Genomic DNA, 20,493 nt, shown 5'->3' on the forward strand with positions numbered 1-20,493 from the left:
CAGATACAGATCTTGATTCAACAACATTTATCGAAATCATCAATTTTAAAATTGATTTATAAATCTGTTTTACTTATATGAATGAGTATTTCCTGAAACGAATTAAAATGCTTAACTGTTAATACTAGTTTTACGATTAAATTTGCGTGATATTTATTCTTAGTATCCGTTGTTTCGAATACTTTAAAGCTTTCATGATCACTGCAAATGAAGGTGCTATTCATTGACATTTCAATATTCTGCTAACTACACTTAATACATACCTTAATTAAGCGAATTGTTATAAGTTTTAAAATATTATGTATTTATGCACGTATACTTGTATTGACGAACTGACTGATTCAGTGAAATATATTGAATTCGGATTTGAAATTTGATATAGGATGTTAGTTAGTTTGGTGGAAGTATGAAATTTAATATACCAATCTTCGTATATAAAGTGTAAAGAAAAAAATTGTAAGCAGTACATTTATCAGTTTAATTACCATAATTCACCATTGCAATGCAGGGGCAGGCTTACTAGTCACATCAAGGGGAGTCTTTCGGTGGGTAGGGCCCTAAAACATCCTTGGACCCGCGTGTCTGCTCTCAACATCTGCAGACCGTCATGTCCCACATACCCCGTGCGCCTCCTAGACGCGGAAGCCTTGCATGAGGTCAGACACTGTGCCAGAAAAAAAAAACAGCCAAGATCCACCTATAGAATTTCATGTATTTTCATACGTCCCTAATTACCAATCTTCTAATTTTTATCTTAAGCTTTATCTTATTGCAAGCCACACTAATGGGTATTATTAACATATTTCTTATTACTGCAACAAAATCATTTGTATTCCAGTTTAAACAGTGAAATAGTCTATATTCCAGTACGGTTGATTTCGATCTAATATTTGAAAAAAGGTCGCGGCATCCATCTTAAGGTTTCTATGAACTCTGATAGTCATAACATATTTATGCTAAAAATAACAAATAGCTGGTTTGATAACAGTATTATTATATATGGCCAGGCACGTTTCATTGTGATTCAAGATGACTTAAAAATCTTTACGTGACATACGCTCACAAAAACTCACGGACGGTCACAATTCTGTTAATTGGGACACAGAGTTATAGGTAAAGATTTCACATTTAAAAAAAAACTCCCCAGCTTTACATTGTATTATAATTTTGATCTCAATTTATGAACATAACTAATTCTAAGTTTGATTTTAAATCTCAATTTATTACCTAGACTGCTAGTTCTTAAAACTAAGATATCAGACGTTGACGTCATAAAATTACCAATCACGACTAAATGTAACCGGGTCACAGGTATACTGTATGCTGAAGTAAATTGGATCATTACACTGTTTTAATGAGTTTATTTAACAAGTTGACTATACTCGTAGTGTTATCGTATCGTTGTCTATACAGTTAACGTATACTTAGAGATGAAATATTTCGACAAGATTTCTTAATTTTCTGTAGATAAGCAAAAGAGTCTGTTTGGCTTTGAATAGCTCCTAGTCACCGAAAATAACGAAAATTTCGGGACGTAACAATGAAATCCCTCAAAACTTCTACTTTAGCTCCTTATTTCACAAAATATAATAATTTATCTTGTACAACCAATTACCTATTATATTTGTTCACTCAAGTACACGAGGAATCTAACAAGATGAAAACGTTTTTTATTACTCAAACCTCGAAACACAATCTCGTACTAGCGTGTGGTTGTAAAATAAAAGTGCAGTATGACTATATCAGTTCTAACGATCTAGCTTATATATTATTATACAAGTAATGCTTCTAGCTTTCTTGTGTTTATTCGAGCTTTAACTTTTAATGGCCCGCTAAGCTTTTGAAAGTTTTTAAAGAGACTCGTTGGATCGCACTTATCTCATAAGAAACGAGAATAGTGATCAATAATAAAGTCATTTTTTTGGCACCGAGGATGCAGCTTAGGTTCCAAAAAATCACCATTACAATCACCTCAATCGTTTCTATAAATTAAATTCAGTGCTGATAATGCGCGTGACGATGTGTGTGACGTAGAAACTCAAGGATTCAACAAAATAGAAAGGAATGTAACAGTCAAAATAGGAGCGTTGTCCCTTGTTTTATTTGCTAAACATTCCGTTTTAATCATACGTCATGCATAGCCAGAGGATATAACAGATGAACCACACATTGTTATTCTCAAAAAGTAAGCACAGGTTTTTGTTGATATGTTATTGATTACCTCACATATATACTATCATGGTTGTGTATTAGACAGAGAATGTTCATTAGAATGCTCAATGGGACATTCGTTAATTGTTTTTGGGATACACCGCCGGGTCATGAAATATGATCCTAACAAAATTCTAATCATCACTGAATACATTCATATTACATCATAGCCATTATATGATCACGTCATAAATTTTAGAGGACAAGCAAGAAGTTGCCCGAAACTTTGACCTATGATCGATCTTTTGCGTCATTTTCCTGTCCTTGGATCCTCATATTCAAACAAAGTTTATATACATCCCGCAATAGATAAGAGCTTATAGATATCGGGGAACCGTTGGCCAAATGTTCATTCCAATCCATGCCAGGCCGTCATACCCATAAAATACATATGAGATAGGTAGTTTTCCCTCTCTTATACACAGTTTCGGTAGAAAACATCCATTAGTACCACAGTGCTGAAGTGACACATTATGAAAATCTTTAAGCAGTCTTACAGTGCAATAAGAACCATCATAATATTAATATAATTAGTTTAATTAATTACTAGTGTTGTTCAAGGATACAATCAATTTGTTTCATTTAATCATTAAATGCATAGATACTATCTCTAATGCTAATATAAGTTTTCGCTTTGCTGCAAGATATACCGGTCAAGATACCAAACTGTGGACGCGGTATCATATCATCATCATATCAGTACTCGAAGATAGAGCTTAAGATTGAAAATAAAATAAAACAGAGACTTGATTAGTACATCGGTTGTTCGGGTGTGATATTCGTAATCTGTGTAAATCACCTTTGATAGTAAACTTGGAGAACACGAGATCGCACCTTAAGATTCTTAGTTGGAAAGTCTTTCATGTAACATTCTCCCAAATAAAGTAAATTAAAGTAAAATACCAATTTCTTCATATGCGTTTATATAGGACTGTAAACATAGTTTCTATTTATCCTTTGCTATGTAACTTCAGGTGGGGTCAACGAATAAATCACATGTACATTTTGTTTAAAATTTAAAGTGGAACTCTTTTTGCTTTAGTGAATCGAACGTTTCGACTCCATTCACGCTTCAAGGAGTTCTAATAAAACTTGGCCGTCTTCACTATTTACTCAGCAGATTAACACCGAAGTATTTTTAAATATAAATTTTAAACTTTAATCGCATCATTAGTAAAGTCCGATTTGTTCTGCATAGATTAAAAATTACTTGCCTTTGTTATATAAGAATTGAGTTGAAATTCATTCGACGTTAATTGAATTTTGATATAAAATCAACGAAGATTGTGTAATCTGAATTCAAGGGTAAAAGTTACAAGTACTAAAGAACGGCAGAACATTTATTTATTTAGCATAATGCTGGCAGTGATGTTAGCAGATATTTTTGCATTATGTGACCCATCTGGTATTGAATGGTGTGAACTATCATTGGAACATGGAGGTCCTAGTCCCAATTGCATCGTATAACGTTTGTCTCATCGTTCTGGAGAGAACGAAAGACTGTTTTGCGGAAGAAATAAACGGCAAAATGCCATAGCACAAGTAAATATCAGGATTGAACTATAATGTAATGATTATGATGACGATCACCAGGTCAGCAGTGGAACGGCTGGAAAAGATTTGGTAGAATAGGAGGATTACCAAGAAGACTAAGGTTAGATTGATGAAATGTCTTGTGTTTCCAATATTTCTCTATGGAGCCGAAACCTGGTCTTTAAGATTGCAGGATCGCCGTAAAATCAATGAACTGGAAATGTGGTGCTGGAGACCACACTAAATCTCCAGTGGACCTCCTAACGATCCCATAGACGGAATTTTGCACCAATGCATCCATCCTCACGGAACTCGGTATCAAAGACGGACTTTCGTCAACTGAGGGTTTTAAAGTTCTTTGGTCACATCTCCAGAAAAGAGAACTCGATGGAGAGACTGGTAGTCCAAGGTCAGGTGGAAGGCAGGAGATCACGCGGCCGCTCACCAACCCGCTGGACTTACCTAATAAGGAAGGCAATTGAGTCCACTATGCTCGAATGTACTCGAAACACTTCGAACCGCCAGCCCTGGAAGCAAATTGCCTGGAGGTCGGTTTTCGGGAGCATGGGTGACCTAACTGGTGCCTCTGCATATACAGCATCAGTACAACCACGACCGCTCAGACAAGAGTGTCCGACTGAGAAGACTGAGAAGTAATGGTTCTATTAAATGGTCAGATAATAGTAATTTAATAGTTGAATGCATTGAAATTAATAACATCAATTCCAATTCATTGTAAGAAATTTTCAAGAGAGATTGCAACAAACACGTTCGTGTTGCCTGACCTTCATCAGTCCTCGTAATAATGAGATCAGTGCTGTTTGCATCCCTCGTAGTAACTCGAGGCTCTATCATAGTTCACGAAACTTTGCTGGAGTGAGATCTCGGGCTTAACAAAGTCTTTAGACGCTTTGTATATACAGGGTGGATCTTGTAAGCGGCGTGGTTCTGAAAATTCTGCAACCACAAAAAGCTTAAAGAAAACTAAAAGCTTCAATAGTAAATTACGAGAATAAATAATTCTTATTTCACTAACATAAAAAGTCAGTAATAAGCATTAAACTCTTAAATATTAATTTCTTCCTAAGCTGACTTTGAAAAAAATATAATAATAAGTAGTGGGTGAAAATATAGATTAAAAAAGGCTAGCACAGTTAAAAATTAGCACTGATCAGACTTTTACTTTGTACTATAATTACAAATCATATTTTTTTTTTTCAAAACTACGTTTCAGTTACGGGGTGCAGAAATTATTGTCTTATCTCCTTTACATTTCTTGTGGTCTATATTTGGGTATTCCGTTTGAAATATTCACCTCGATGTATTATTATGTATTGGGGTGAAAACGATCTGTATATGACATTGCATAAGTTCCCAGACCGATCGAACAATTCCAAGAGTCGCTAGAACAATTTTTGATTAACCACGCTGGGGTGCTCGGGTTGGATTAAGGAAAATTGCTTGGCTCTCACCTGTATGTAGTTCACAAAGTGCACGGACGGACTATTTTTCTTCAAACACTTCAGCGTCAGGTTCCTAGGAAAATAGACGATCATAGTTCCAATATTCAAAGCAGAATTCTAAAGTGATCATAAGAACACTGTTATGATATTGACAGGAGATAACAATCCAGTTAAATTAAAGATTCTTAGTTACATTAATCTATGGGTAAATAATAAGCGTTTTTTTTTTATTGCTTCGTAGGCAGACGAGCACACGGCCCACCTGATAGTGAATGGTTACCGTCGCCCATGGACTTCAGCAATGATAGGGACAGTGAGAAGAGCGTTTATTTTTTGATTTACAATTTTATAAATCTATGTATTCATAGAATTTATTTATTATAATTTATATATTATTAATAATTAAACCGATATTTTAATATATTGATTAAAATTAGTTCATTTAAACTGTGTACCAGCTTTGTGTTATAAGATGACACATGGGCCATTGCATGGGAATATTTTGTTTGTACGTACTTTTTGAGGTATTTTTTGAGAGGTTGTATTATAAACATTACTATAGTACGGGCTCTTATCAAGGTTTTTATGCTAAGCGTTATCAAAATGTCTTAAATAAATTTTCAATACTATGAAAGTCGATTGTCGAGGTAAGTCATGGAATTGCAGTGTTAATACCCAAAAAAATAGTAGAAATATGGTGGATAGACTCTTGGAGGCAGACGAGCGTAATGCCCAATGCCGACAACAATGCCAAGGACACGGCCAAAACGGGAAAAGGTTTGACAGTAGTTTCTGTTATAAACAATTCCTAGATGGATACTTCTGTTATAAATGACTAATTATTTTTAACGATTTTCCTTACATTATATTACTATTTACGATACACTAAAATTATCGTAATATTTTATTTGAATAATCAAAAACGCAACCTGAACCGCAATTCCCATATTATAGACATTTTTTCATGAAACTTCGTTGTCATTATTGCCTTTAAGAATAAAGAGAAAAATAATAAAGATACAAGAAACATATCGATTATTGGTAGCATTTTATTTAAGATCGGTCAAATAGCCAGTGAAAAGATCAAGAGAAATTTTTCTACTTAACATTCTCGCTGAGTGGCTCTACAGCAACCTACTTTGTCTAGTCAAAACTTTTCTGTGGGAGCAGCCAAGCGGCTTTATTAAACCGTACGTTGCTATCAAGTTGATCTTAAGCGAAAAAGTGGGATCCGTTTGTAGTTCTCAAGCCTTCTATCGAAACTTTATTGGCTGCTTTAAGTATCGTACTATTTCGTTTATCTAACATTGGTTCTAAGTCAAAGGATTTTTTACTGTAATTGACGAGGTAATTAATTATTTATTTTCAATCTTATTTTTTTGGATTCGAGATTAACAAAATTAATTTGAAGTTTTCCAAACATGAGAAAATCTAAAAAGCCAAAAATAAATGGTCATGTTAATATTCTAGTAATAATAACACTAACATTTAAAGTTAGATCAAGCCACTTTTATGCGTGATACAAAAAATCTAGTAGCAAATTTTACGTTTCAGAAACTATCGTCATTTGAAAAAAAGGGTGCGTGTACTTATGTACGCGCGTAAGAAGTTATACTTTATTTTTATAAAATTTATTTCTTTTTTTTTAATATTAAATAATTAATAATAAATATTTAACGTTAATAATTTAATAATATTTAGTATGAATTGTATTAAATAATAATTTTGTCATTTTTTATTACTAAAAAATGATTGCTAATAACACTTTTTTTTTACGAGTATACATGCGCGAAAGTTCACCTGCGGCTATATTCAGACTCGCCAAGTTACGTCGGTCATATTGTAATGAGCTATTTAGTGAGCAACTTCATTCTGTTAATTTTGTGTGACGGTGCGCGCGCATCGTAAAATTTCACTCTCATCAATTTTTCATAACGCGCCTAAAGAAGTATAACTTCAAAAATTCAACAACACATTCATTTAATCTGAAAATTTAAACAAAAGCACCAATCCTTCTAATAAAATTTCAAGCACCAATAATTTTCGTTTACTTCGAAGAAAGCCATTTTATGAGCATTATACTCAGTAGGTGCTCCACAAGCAATGAAATTCTAACGGGAGGAGTCAATATGCATATTAAATTGTTTAACGACAGCTGTATAAAGGAGATAATGCTGGGCGTTTAGCTGTCACTCACGTAACCAATAAGCTTGTTACAGTAATTAACGTCAGGTCGAGGGAGAATTGGCGCGGCTTAATATATCATACTGAAGATGGTAAGACAAGTGCTATTTTAGGAAAGTATTATTTTATTGGTAAAGTTAATCAAATTTGATATTTTTGTTTTTCATATTTAAAACAGTGAATACATTCAGTTTTTTCTAAGGTCATTCAGTTTATGACCTTACGGCTCATTGCAAGTGCCACAAGTAACTAAACTTAAAACAGAATTCAATTGTGGCGTATTGCCCTAGTCCTAAACTTAGCATAGCAATAAAGTAATCATGGTGACTTTAAAAAAAATCCATAAATGGTCACTTTTAAAAATAATGTAATGGCACAACAACTTAGTATTTCATTTACAATTTTCGCATCTTCGCTTAAGAGCTTTTTTTAAAAACTTTGTCAAATTTAAATATGCGAGGTTCGTCTATTAGAAATAAGTCATTAATTGCACGATTGACCTTCCAGTGTTTTCTTATTCCAACGTGAATGCCGGTGACATAAATTCAGACTCATTTACCAAATCCCAAGTTACGACCAAACGTAAAACTTGACAAATTTCTCTACCTCATGTCTCTAGTTCATTCGGTATAACTATATGAAAAGAAAACACAATAGGAAAAACTTCCGCAGCGAACAAAGCTAATAGTAGCAAGGTTTTTATTGAAAAGGCTAACGAGATATAACAACTTGACTTGAACGTAAAGTGTTATCCACTTCAATGCGTTCTACCGTTGATTGGAAATAAATTAGATTTCGATTATTATGTTTGGCCATCTCGCTTATGAGGTCTACCTTGGGAGACGAGAATCATATATTTTTGGACAAAGTCTTCAGAAACAATCAGATGGTTTTTAAAAAAAATATTGAATTTTTTACGATTTTCTTTCATGGTCATCGACTATTGTATAGTTCGATCTGGGGGCAAGAGTCAGTTTTATAAGTAATTATTTCGAAATATAAGGCAGTATAATATACATTTTATAATTTTTATGTATGTTCTAATTATTTATGTGCCGTCTTTATATCTCGTAAGATAATGTGAACCATAAATCATAGTTTTACAAAGTATATATCATTACTTTGAACACTAACGGCCTGGCCACGGGGATCGGCGGTGCGAACAGCGAAGCGGTGGGCGAGGCGACCATTCGCGCAGCACCGTTTGCAGGCCACGGGTACTCACGTTCGCCGCCGCGACTAGTAAGGAAGTCCGACAGCGAAATGTCTATATCGAAATTATCTCGATATTGCTTACAAATTAATAGTTTTTTGGTTCAGGACCTATTATTTGGAAAAGATTGTGAAGTACATGATTTGAATAAGAATCGGAGTATACCTATAGATGGAGAATTCCACAAGAAGTACGAGAAATACTTTGGGTGGCTAGACTTCCAAATAGCTGGTCTAGCTAGTATTTCAGCTATTTTATTTTTTTATTGCTTAGATGGGTGGACGAGCTCACAGCCCACCTTGTGTTAAGTGGTTACTGGAGCCCATAGACATCCACAACGTAAATGCGCCACCCACCTTGAGATATAAGTTCTAAGGTCTCAAGTATAGTTATAATGGCTGCCTCACCCTTCAAACCGAAACGCATTACTACTTCACGGCAGAAATAGGCAGGGTGGTAGTACCCACCCGTGTAGACTCACAAGAGGTCCTACCACCAGTAATTACGCAAATTATTATTTTGAAGATTTCATTTTTATCACACGATGTTATTCCTTCACCATGGAAATCAATCGTGAACATTTGTTGAGTACGTATTTCATTACAAAAATTGGTACCCGCCTGATATTCGAACACCGGTGCATCGCTCAACACGATTGCACCGGACGTCCGTTAGGCCACGACGACTTTAAAAATATAAAATAAAAAATAAATAAAAAATATAAAAATTTCGGCGTTAATTTTTCGCGGCGAAAACAACTAAACTCATTTAATCACTGTACTATTCGCCGCGACTACCGCTCGACTCCGTGGCTCGCGCCGTCCGTATTCATGCATTTGTTTTGCTCGCCCGCCGCATCGCGCGATTCGCTCGGTACATTTCGCCGGTCGCTTCGCCGGTCGCCGGTGCGCGTGGCTTGTTAGGTACATTTCTATGCGCTTGTTTTAGTCGCTAGACGCTTCGCCGTTCGCACCGCGCGAATATTCGCATCGGCGAATGTCCCGTGGCCAGGCTGTAAAGTATGATACAATTTTCTTTAAGCAAAAGAATATTTAAAGCAGTGTATTGCTAATGTGAAATGAAAATAGTTTATGCGCGTAGTGCTGAAGATCATTGAGAAATTGCATTTTACATCATAAGTTTGTTAGAAATAAAAAAAAATGTATTTCCTATACTATTCAAGGATGGTAGCTGTGTTTTTGGTAGTTTAATCTCAGAAAATCAAGAGTCACCTGAACTTCTATCTACATATATTTAACAAAAAAGCAGATATAGTCTTTATACTGAACCAATGCTCAATTTATTAAAGATAATTTTTGTCTGTCTAAAATATTATATTATATTTTTCTAGAATAAAATGGATTGCCATTATTTATACATGGATGACAACATTTGAAATGATATCATGATATGAATGATGATATTTGATAAAACAAGCTTAAAGTAACTAATAATTCATCAAAAAGAAATAAAAATAACCCGTTCCTCCAAAATTGTATGGATTAAGTATAACTAATTAGGGTCTTTGAAATAGTTCACGAAAATATACGTACAAGAAAGAAAACCACTTTTGGAGTCATTAGTTTTTGCGGTGCTTAGTTTGACAGTAATTAGTTTAGGACTGCCCGAGGGACGGAGCAATGACCTATTTCAAACTCCACGAAAAATAGGAACAGAAAGCTAGCGAGGTTTTTCAAATTTAAGTCTTTCTTTGAGTGAAATACGCAAGATGTTCGTATTTTGTAGATATCCGTAGCTATGAAAAGCTTAAAACATATTATAACATTTCATGTAATTTTAACATTCCCTGCCTATTTCTGCCGTGAAGCTGTAATGCGTTTCGGTTTGAAGGGTGCGGCAGCCGTTGTAACTATACAGAGACCTTAGAACTTATATCTCAATGTGGGTGGCGTATTTACGTTGTAGATGTCCATGGGCTCCAGTAACCACTTAACACCAGGTGTGCTGTGAGCTCGTCCACCCATCCAAGCCATAAAAAAAATTATTCTAATCTTTATTCATTTGTTTCCTATAAAATTAAAAGCTTCTTAAAAGATAGTTTATGTATTATGTAAAAATCAAATGCTATTATAAAATTTCAAACAGACGAGTATCTAAAAATTTGTTTGAATTGCGTGTAAAAATAGTCAATTCTTTTAATAGTTCAGTTCGATAAATTTTGCGTCTAAATTTAAATACCGAGACGCACAAATAAACAGAAATATGCTTTCTCCAACTCACTCGATTTAAGTATCATTCAAACCATATGAATCATTAGTTATATTTATTGAAAATTTTAGAACGACGCACAGTTCGGCGCAGAGTGACACTCATAACACATATTATTGAAAACAATTTAAACTATACGGTGTGAGGAAAACTGAAGTATTCGTTTCACTACATTCAAAACATCATTCTCAGGTATATACTTTTTTTGCATTACGATCGTCCATTTTAATCTTTGTACTTTAACACGATAGCACTGGCCCAAACATAAAACACATCGTTAACGTCTTTACACATTGATTCACGAAAGTATTTAGTTTAGCTCAAACATGGAATTGTACACGAGCACACGAAATTTGAACACGTCTGTGAAGTAAAATGCTATTAGCCTTATTTGTGACTATTTAAATTAAAATCTTTATTGTGTACGATACTCGCTGGAGCTTCCCCGCGCCCATGACGAGAAATGACATGGGCGGTCTCCAGTCACGCACACGTAAATACGTCAAAATAAAATGAGACCGTGACGTATAGAAAATAAAAGCTATTTTTGTGAAGATACAAACGTTAGGCAGTGACCTCGCTGCAGTAATTACTAAGATAACAGGATAAAATAAATTGTGATTTAACGTTAAGCGTAATTTCATTAATAGATAAGTTGCCTTTTGTACAAAGATGTGAAAAATTACCGTAACCTTTTTCGTATTATAACAAATTGTATAATGTAGAAACAAGGACCAGTTACTTTGTATAGCGTATTTCACTTTAAAACGTTACATTCAAAAATTTAATTAAAAAGATATCGAGAAGAAATAAATTAAAATATGAAGTATAGTGGTCTAAGCATATTGTCATTCATTATATAATATCCAAATTATTCTGCAGGAAAAAACTAAAACATTTTTAAATATTTATTCATTACATTTTGAACCTCAATGGTTTATCAATTTAATACCTATTCATTAATATAAATTTTATGATGTACATGTAAACTCATAAAATATGTCAAATGTTAACAGAATGCCATATCTATCTTTCATGCTCCATTTGTTTGGATAGAAAATGTACACGTGGAAAAATATTTCCGAGACAATGCTCTTCTGAAACTTTCATATTTTTACCGCTAAGAAGCCGCGTTTTGAAATATATCAAAAGAAAGCTGAAGTTCTTGAAAAATTTAAATATCCAAATCACGCACGGACAAAAAAATGATAAAAAAATTAGCTGAACTTTGGTCTCTCTCATTTTAGTAACTGCCAAAGAACATAAAAATCGACTGTCTAAACAACGAAAAAATAGAACTTTCGTATTAAAATACCAGTTCATATTGCTAGGACTGTATGAATCGTAATGTATATGATTGGTGAATAATTTATGTTGTAATGAGATTTTTATCGTCCATATATTGAATTTTGGGTCACGGTGATGATCAATCATCCACATAGAACACACCATTTTTTTTTATTGCTTAGATTGGTGGTCGAGCTCACAGCCCACCTGGTGTTAAGTGGTTACTGGAGCTCATAGACATCCACAACGTAAATGCGCCACCCATCTTGAGATATAAGTTCAAAGGTCTCAAGTATAGTTACAACGGCTGCCCCACCCTTCAAACCGAAACGCATTACTGCTTCACGGCAGAAATAGGCAGGGTGGTGGTACCCACCCGCGCGGACTCACAAGAGGTCCTACCACCAGTAATTACGCAAATTATAATTTTGCGGGTTTCATTTTTATTACACGATGTTATTCCTTCACCGTGGAAATCAATCGTGAACATTTGTTGAGTACGTATTTCATTAGAAAAATTGGTACCCGCCTGAGATTCGAACACCGGTGCATCGCTCAACACGAATGCACCGGACGTCTTATCCGTTAGGCCACGACGACTTGCACGATTTATATTTGTGCTTAAACTGTAAATGTTAACGTGGATATTATTTGAATCGAGTCAATGAATTCATAACGTGCCTATGAGTACGTCAGTTGTATGTCTATTCCTAACGGCACATATCTTCATCTTGAATATTTCTAGAGTTAGGCGTTCCAATTTTGCAGAAGCTACATAATTGAGGCCTCAACCTCATATTTCACGATGGATAGGGAAATTTACATTCTGATATCTATAAGTTCTACTAAGCAGTTATTAGCAGATGTGCCATGAGTATTCCAAGTGAGCCCAGAATTCGAATACTATTTAAATAAAACACATTTGAATTTAGAATGTATTTTTCCCTCCCTCAGCTGGTTACCTAGAGGCTTATTCCAGCGTAACCAGATAAGTAGATGAGCTCACGGGGCTCTAACCTAAGGACGTTGCTAACACAAACCTTAGCAATGGCAGGGCTTCGCAGAATCTACTACCGGATCGAAAGCGTGACCCAGTGAGAAGATCTGGCAGTAAGCTCAGTGGGCTGGGTCTGTGAGAATTAATTGTAAAGCCAATGCCAATATTGTAAAATGGCAACTTCATAGGTTACACATACCCTGCGTTCCCCTTATGCGCGGATACCTCGTAGGAGACCTCGTAGGATAACATAGTGTGTGACGCGACGACTTAGCGCCAAATTATAAGAAAAAAATTACTATAACTGATCTCAAAAGTTTTCCTTGTAAAAATAACTCAAAAGGCGACGCCCTGCATAAAAATAACCCAGGGATTGCAGTACGGTTCGTTAACCGCAGACAACAGTATTGTCCAAAAAAAATTGGCCAACGTATGCTTGCCGCAACTCAATTGGCTTTGGCACAAGCGGATAAAAAGTTTCTTTTCTAAGACACTTTGAAACATAGCTGATATTACTTTTTTTTTTTTTTTTAAATAAATAATAAATATTTACTAACAATCACACCACGTTAACTGGTCCCGTGATAAGTTCGTAAAGAACTTGTGTTACAGGTACCAGATAACGGAAATAAATGTAAGATTTTTATTATACACATACATATATTTTAATATACATCCATAACCCTGGAAAATACATTTATATTTATCATACAAATACCTTCCTTTGGTGGGATTCGAACCCGCGACCCCCTTGTGTAGTGACCATGTCACTTACCACTACACCAGACGGCCGTTAAAAACCATTAAAGACTTTACTTTACGTACTTTAAAACCATTAAAGACAAAATATATACACGGTTAGATTATCATTTTTGATAATATTTTCGTTATGAACATTTCGCTTAAGGAGAGGCGAAATAACTATTGACAACAATCATTAAAATTAAAGTATACTTGAAATACTCCGTGTATTTGGTTGAGTTAAACGAATTACGGTCTACGGTTATAAATAGAGACGTACCTATAACATTAATAATGCAGGAGCTCTAAGGATAGTGTATATTGGAAATAGATCCATAACAAAACCATACCATTTCCATGCAAGGAGCTTATTCGTAAAATATTTTTTATGGGGACCATAAATTGGAAGGTTTTGTTCTCCATCTATCTTGGATAATGACCACTCGTAAAACTGCCGCGAGTCTTTCCTGCTCTGTCAAGGGATATATTATTCTTTCTCGTGAGACACAAATCATTGTATTCGCTGAATTTCAGTTAGGTTCTTATGTATAGTACTGCAGCGCATTTTCTCATTATTTATTTCTACTGTTTGAGATTTGCTAGTCTTCATAACGGGTTGCATTTACAACTTAAATTTCTTCCGCAAGTCAACTATTTTATATATCGATAGAATTTAATTAACTACTCTATCTCTAAGCCTAACACATGTTTGACTCAAAGTCAGATATGAATAGGATGGTACTTATCGCTTTTCCTATTAAGATAGGAACTAAGACAGGTAAGGAAAATAGATGGGGATACTACTTTTATGAATTAAAAAACAAAGAAAAGAAATACGAACTACTTGAGTGAGGCCGGATTCGCCCACTCGGTTTTTCTGATAAATAGCTCAACCGACATGTCACGTAGACGCTCTGATTTGAGAATCAAATAACTTTTCTGTTCGACACTTGATATTTATTACTGTTGCTTATTGTTTATGTTAGGCGAATGTTATTTAGTTACTGAATTATGCTTGTCTACCATTAAGATAAATATTGGTTCATCTATTTATTCTACAATGCGAATAATAGTAAAAATTTTCAAACAAAACTTCAACGTAACTTAAAATAATAACTATGTACCTACATGCTTTTTCTGTCTCGTGTCGTTTCTGACTCATCGAAAACATATGTTCACTACAGTATTCATGTGTAATTAACTAGCAAAAGGCGGTACCGTTTAGGTGTAAAATGGAACAGGTTATCATATGAAAATTCAATACGATATATTATTACGTGGGTATGAAAAATGCTAATGAATTGGATAAGGTTAATGGCCGCTCTACAAAAAGTATTCAATGCTCGCGCGTACCTCTTTACGGCTTAGACTCGAACGCCTAAGAGTTTTACATTTGATTTAAACATTCGGGACAATGTGCGTAGCAACGGTTTTTAATCATCGTTTACCATTACCCTAAAAACTTAAATTAAATGTTAAGTCAATATTGGCATAAATTTTTAATCTTTGATCTCGTGTTACAAGTTAAGCGACAGTACTTACGTTGTGATGTATGTTCTCAAAACGTATTCACAAGGTTGGGGGACTACGACATCATATGAAAATCTGTAATATAGTGTGTCCCTAGTGTTTCCATGTGATTTTTATTTTGCTAAAGCGACGTATTCGCATGTTTGTTTAGGAGCGTTTATGGTTGACAGGTTATTTTTGACAACGTAAGTCTGAAATGGAAAAAAACAGAGACTCATTTAAAAATGTACTGTAAAGGCTACAATCGGCAATTTAGGAAAAAGTAAATTTTCAAACATGTTTATGAATATAAATGATTCTTTATGAATGAAAGATCAAAGAAAGAGGTAGACGTAAGAAGAAATGGATGGATTGCGAGAAAGACGATATGTGTAAGAGGGAAGTGAGCGAAGAAATGGTGTATGATAGAGGAGTATGGAAGGAGAAAACATGTTGCACCGACCTCCGGTGACTGGGAGAAGGGCTGGAAAATGATGATGATGATGATTTTTTATGAAAGAAAAACATATTTTAGACTTTCGAGTATTGCGACTTTTGGATTGAACAAATTTTATATTATTTGTCAACACTAAAATTTTTACCGTTGATTTTCACGGTCACGGATTTTAAAAAAAGTTTAAAAAAAGACTAAATAATATTTTCAAGTATAGTCTATCCGATCTATGAATCATCGATACGGATATGCGACTCTTTTTGATCGACTATTACTACATTCACATCATCCATCCATAGTACTATCAGCGTGTAGCGTAACGTGTGTTGTTTGCGGTAGGCAGCGGCTTGGTTCTGCCCCTGGCATTGCTGAAGTCCATGGGCAACGGTAACCACTCACCATCAGGTGGGCCGTATGCTCGTCTGCCTACAAGGGCAATAAAAAAAAAATGGTATCATATCTTACTTATTTACCCCTCTTATCTCCTCTAAAGAGCTGAACAGCTGCTATTTCATACAATAAGATTCTGACCTCATGTTTTAAGTTTGGCAGCAGACGTCATTTCCTTTAATTTTTAAATAAGTTGCAATAACCGCTCCCAGCCAGGTCATGCTTAGGTTCGTTTACCCATCAGAAAAAAACTCGTCAATTGTATCAGGAGCTTTATTAACTTTTAACTAGCTTTAACACATTTATTAAATAATAGTCACTCGGTTTCTTTGTACGCATAATATGAATAGGCAAGTAGCAAACAAATTCCATTTATTTATGCTTTATCTCGATATACACTTTGGGGAAAAAGGATAGTCCTCTAGATTATAAAGTCCGCTGTCAAAAGTTTTTGTCCTCAATATGAAGCAGGTCCACTGGAACTTCGTGTCCAAAAAAATCATATTCCTTTTCTTTTGTGAGATATTAAAGTTATTCATGAAATTTTATGATTCATTATACCAAGTTTGATATAAAGATAAAGTTTGTTTTATAATAGTTATTGTAAATCATTAGACAAAAACTATTGTTAAGCTTTCCTCAGTTTTGTGTGTAGTATGCGATTTAAATTAGTTTGAATTATGTTGTGTCTTCTTATTTTACTAGCATAAAATGTTTAGGTGGTACCTACCCTTAGCTGACAGTTGAGCGTATTCTAAGCTCGCGAGGGTGACGGTCGCGTGCAGAACTGGATGGAGACCTTAAGCTCTAATCTAGTAAATGCTTACATCCAAGTTGATAAAAAAAGAAAAAGAATTATCTTTGGTGTTTTTTTCACGTGCTGAGTAGTTAATGATCTAGCATAAGTTGTTTACTTAAGCACAGTTCATTCTACTCTTAGTTTTGATTTAAATAAAGTAATTTAATTTATTTTAATATTGTAATCTAATTAATTTTAATAAGATTATATTTACACATAATTACAATAAAACACTAGACTACAGATTAGTTATTTCTTGCCTATTAATATCGCCATCAACTTCGTTGCCTGTTAAAAATTAATTATACCCTATTAATATAACTCGGTGCTATTTACAGGCTCATAACTTTTTTGTTGTTGTAATACATCTCGCAACTCATCGTACTAAAATGTATACATGTAAGGAAGTAAGCAAACGTGTATGTAAGCAACATGAAAACTCTTATGGTCGTTCGTTTTGATAGAAAAAAGGCCATAGGCATCCGAGCGACGGTGATATAAAACGTTGAGATGATGAACTAACTCTTTGTTCACCTCGTGTTTTAGTTGCGATCTTAAACATCATAAAAGTCATTGCCCATCTAAGTTAAGATTGAGGTTTAATTTTAATGGAATAATAATACTATCCTATTTCCAAATTCTCTTATTTTTCTTCACCTTATCCCACTAGGTGGGGTCGGCACGGTTAAATTTTCTCTTCCATTATCTTCTATCAGACGTCAACTCAACACTCAATCCTCTGTCTCTCTCACACTCACACACTCCACTATCGTATTTCCTAATTGGGAGCCATAATTCGCGACAGATATAGACCATGAAAATTAAACATAAATGATTTAAATTGTACGTGTCAATATTTTAACAACTCTATTTACCCTCTCATTTTGTGGCCGCATTGCTTCAATGACACAATTAATGAGATATTTCTGTTCATCATTTACAAAGTCTGTGGCTTTTTGCGTGTCCAAAATTCGCGTCCAAGCTTTTAACTTTGGTGCATAGATTCATGTCTGTTGCATAATATTAAGTCTTGACCTATGAAGTTCCCATTTTGCAATTTTGACCATTTGTAACGTAATTTGTCTATGGCTGGCAATAAATTCCAAAATGAATGAATTTTCTTAAATCGTTGTCTGGCATGTTTAAACCTAAAACATTATCACACAATTTACCCACAAAAAAACAAAAAAAATATTTTTTTATTTATTTTGTGGCATGGTTACCAAAATGTCATCTATTTTTGGAAGTCGGAAGTCTTTATTAGAAGCTCCAATCCAAATTATTACCAATGTATTTATACCGACGTTACAAATTTGTCTAAAGTCACTATTTCTATTCATTAGCTTGAACTCTATTATGGGTTTGACAGTGCAAGATAAATAGTATCCCCGAGGAAACGTAAAGACAGCATCGAATATTGATTGTACTCTAACGAAAAGTACTCAAACCATTAATTATACCAAAATCTAAATATGATTATTTTGAACTTTTAGCTATTAATATTTTTCTCATGTTTACGTAAAGCGTTACTATTTCAATAGTAGGACATTGTACACTATAGTTATTATAATAAAACAATTAAAATTTCAACCTAAATGTAGATAGATGGTGATACCATTCACAAAATGGTGTCCGAGTCCTCCAATAAATACATTATAAATAATGCTTAATCATTAGAGTAAAAGCGCAAATTAAGTAATTTATCTCCGTGTTAAATACTGGTGGTTAATTACTGGCGGTAGAACCTCTTGTGAGTCCGCGCGGGTAGGTACCACCGCCCTGCCTATTTCTGCCGTGAAACAGTAATGCGTTTCGGTTTGAAGGGTGGGGCAGCCGTTGTAACTATACTTCCTGAGACCTTAGAACTTATATCTCAAGGTGGGTGGCGCATTTACGTCGTAGATGTCTATGGGCTCCAGTGAGCACTTAACACCAGGTGGGCTGTGAGCTCGGCCACACATCTAGCAATAAAAAAAAATATCTTTCTTTATTTTATTTTTATTAGTTAGCTTCTCTTTGGCATATGTAAGTTGCTTTTAATAACCAGATTTTTAATCGTCACCCCATTACCTAGTAGTTATTTCTGCGAACGATGTAACAAGATGTTTGTCAACTTTCACAGAATTTTGATTTAACAACGATATTGATATATGTATATATATACATAAATTACTATTTCGCAAGTTAAAAGAATGTTGGGTGGGGGATTTAAATGTGTAAGTAAAGAGTAATTTCATTCCTTGTCCAATTATTAGGTAGGTAATATATTCCACAGACCTGAGTCTTCCACTGGGACTTGGGGTTTCCCTAAAGTAATATGTTATAATCTTAATTTTATTTTAGAGTATGGAACGTCTATTCCTATATCTTTCGGTATTTTTTTGTTGATATTACCGAAGGCTATGGAACACGTACGAACAAATCTCGAACTATCTATTCAATGTAAAATGCTAGTGATCATTTTATATAAATTTTGAAGGTAGTCAGCATATTATCAAAATTTTAACGAATAACAATTTATTACTCTATGTTTACGAAAATTGTGGAATATACGAAGCGTTGGGAATAATTAAGTGAGAATAATATTACGAGTTTAAATCATAATAGTGCTTTAAATTAGGTCAAATCAATACTGTTCAGATGAGTTCTTTTTCTTTTTTATTTAAGTTTTTGATAGATAGACCCGAGCTCTCTGACTGTCTCATAATTACCAGGGGACATCATAACGTGACTGTTACTGCCCATATTGGGACATTTAGTAAAAGTTTCAATCATTTTGTGTTTATATCTTTAAAACCATGGAACATTGCGAGAGATATTAGAAGGGCAGTGGTGTGGGTCCATGCAGACCGACAATTTTCTCTATTACTAGTTATCATATTCTTTGAAACTCTTAAAATAAACTAGGATACTCTATTTATGACAAGCAATTTTGTTGCTCGTAACCTTCCAAGAAATAACCCATCCATCATCCACTTGAACTTGGTAGGGTATTGTGATCAATGTTTTCTTTCATTGAACAAAGATGGATGACTTACACTATAATTAACTTGTATATAAGCATCGAACTTCGTCAACTCTTTGTTGGTAACTTTAATTGACACACAAAAACAAACAGTTTGGATTATATAACAAACGTTGCTTCATTTCTGAATGCTAAAACGAATACGGTCATTTTAATTTTATATTTTTATTTATTTATTGCTTAGATAAATGGACGAGCTCACAGCCCACTTGGTGTTAAGTGGTTACTGGAGCCTATAGGCATCTACAACGTAAATGCGGCACCCACCTTAAGCTATAAGTTCTCAGTATAGTTACAACAACTGCCCCACCCTTCAAGTCGAAACACATTACTGCTCACGCCAGAAATAGGCAGGGCGGTGATACCTACCCGCACGGACTCACAAGAGGTCCTACCACCAGTAGATGTTAACAACAAAAAAATCTAAACAACAAAATAAATAATCTATCTGTACATAC

General features: G+C 34.5%; 1 protein-coding gene and 1 long non-coding RNA gene across 2 annotated transcripts in view; one reads left to right on the plus strand and one right to left on the minus strand.

Moving 5' to 3' along the window:
* The window catches only part of LOC101741117 (small conductance calcium-activated potassium channel protein), a 273,215-nt gene that overhangs the window by 211,003 nt on the left and 41,719 nt on the right, over positions 1 to 20,493 (plus strand). The gene's annotated exons all lie outside the window — the stretch shown is intronic.
* LOC134200856 (uncharacterized) lies at positions 9,332 to 15,538 on the minus strand. Its single transcript, XR_009975936.1, has 3 exons — positions 15,401 to 15,538; positions 15,212 to 15,320; positions 9,332 to 9,616 (listed from the first exon to the last, which is right to left on the minus strand). It is a non-coding gene; the product is annotated as an uncharacterized LOC134200856 (long non-coding RNA).

Source organism: Bombyx mori, chromosome 21, assembly GCF_030269925.1.
Source record: "Bombyx mori chromosome 21, ASM3026992v2".
In the NCBI taxonomy this organism is placed as follows: Eukaryota; Metazoa; Arthropoda; class Insecta; order Lepidoptera; family Bombycidae; genus Bombyx; species Bombyx mori.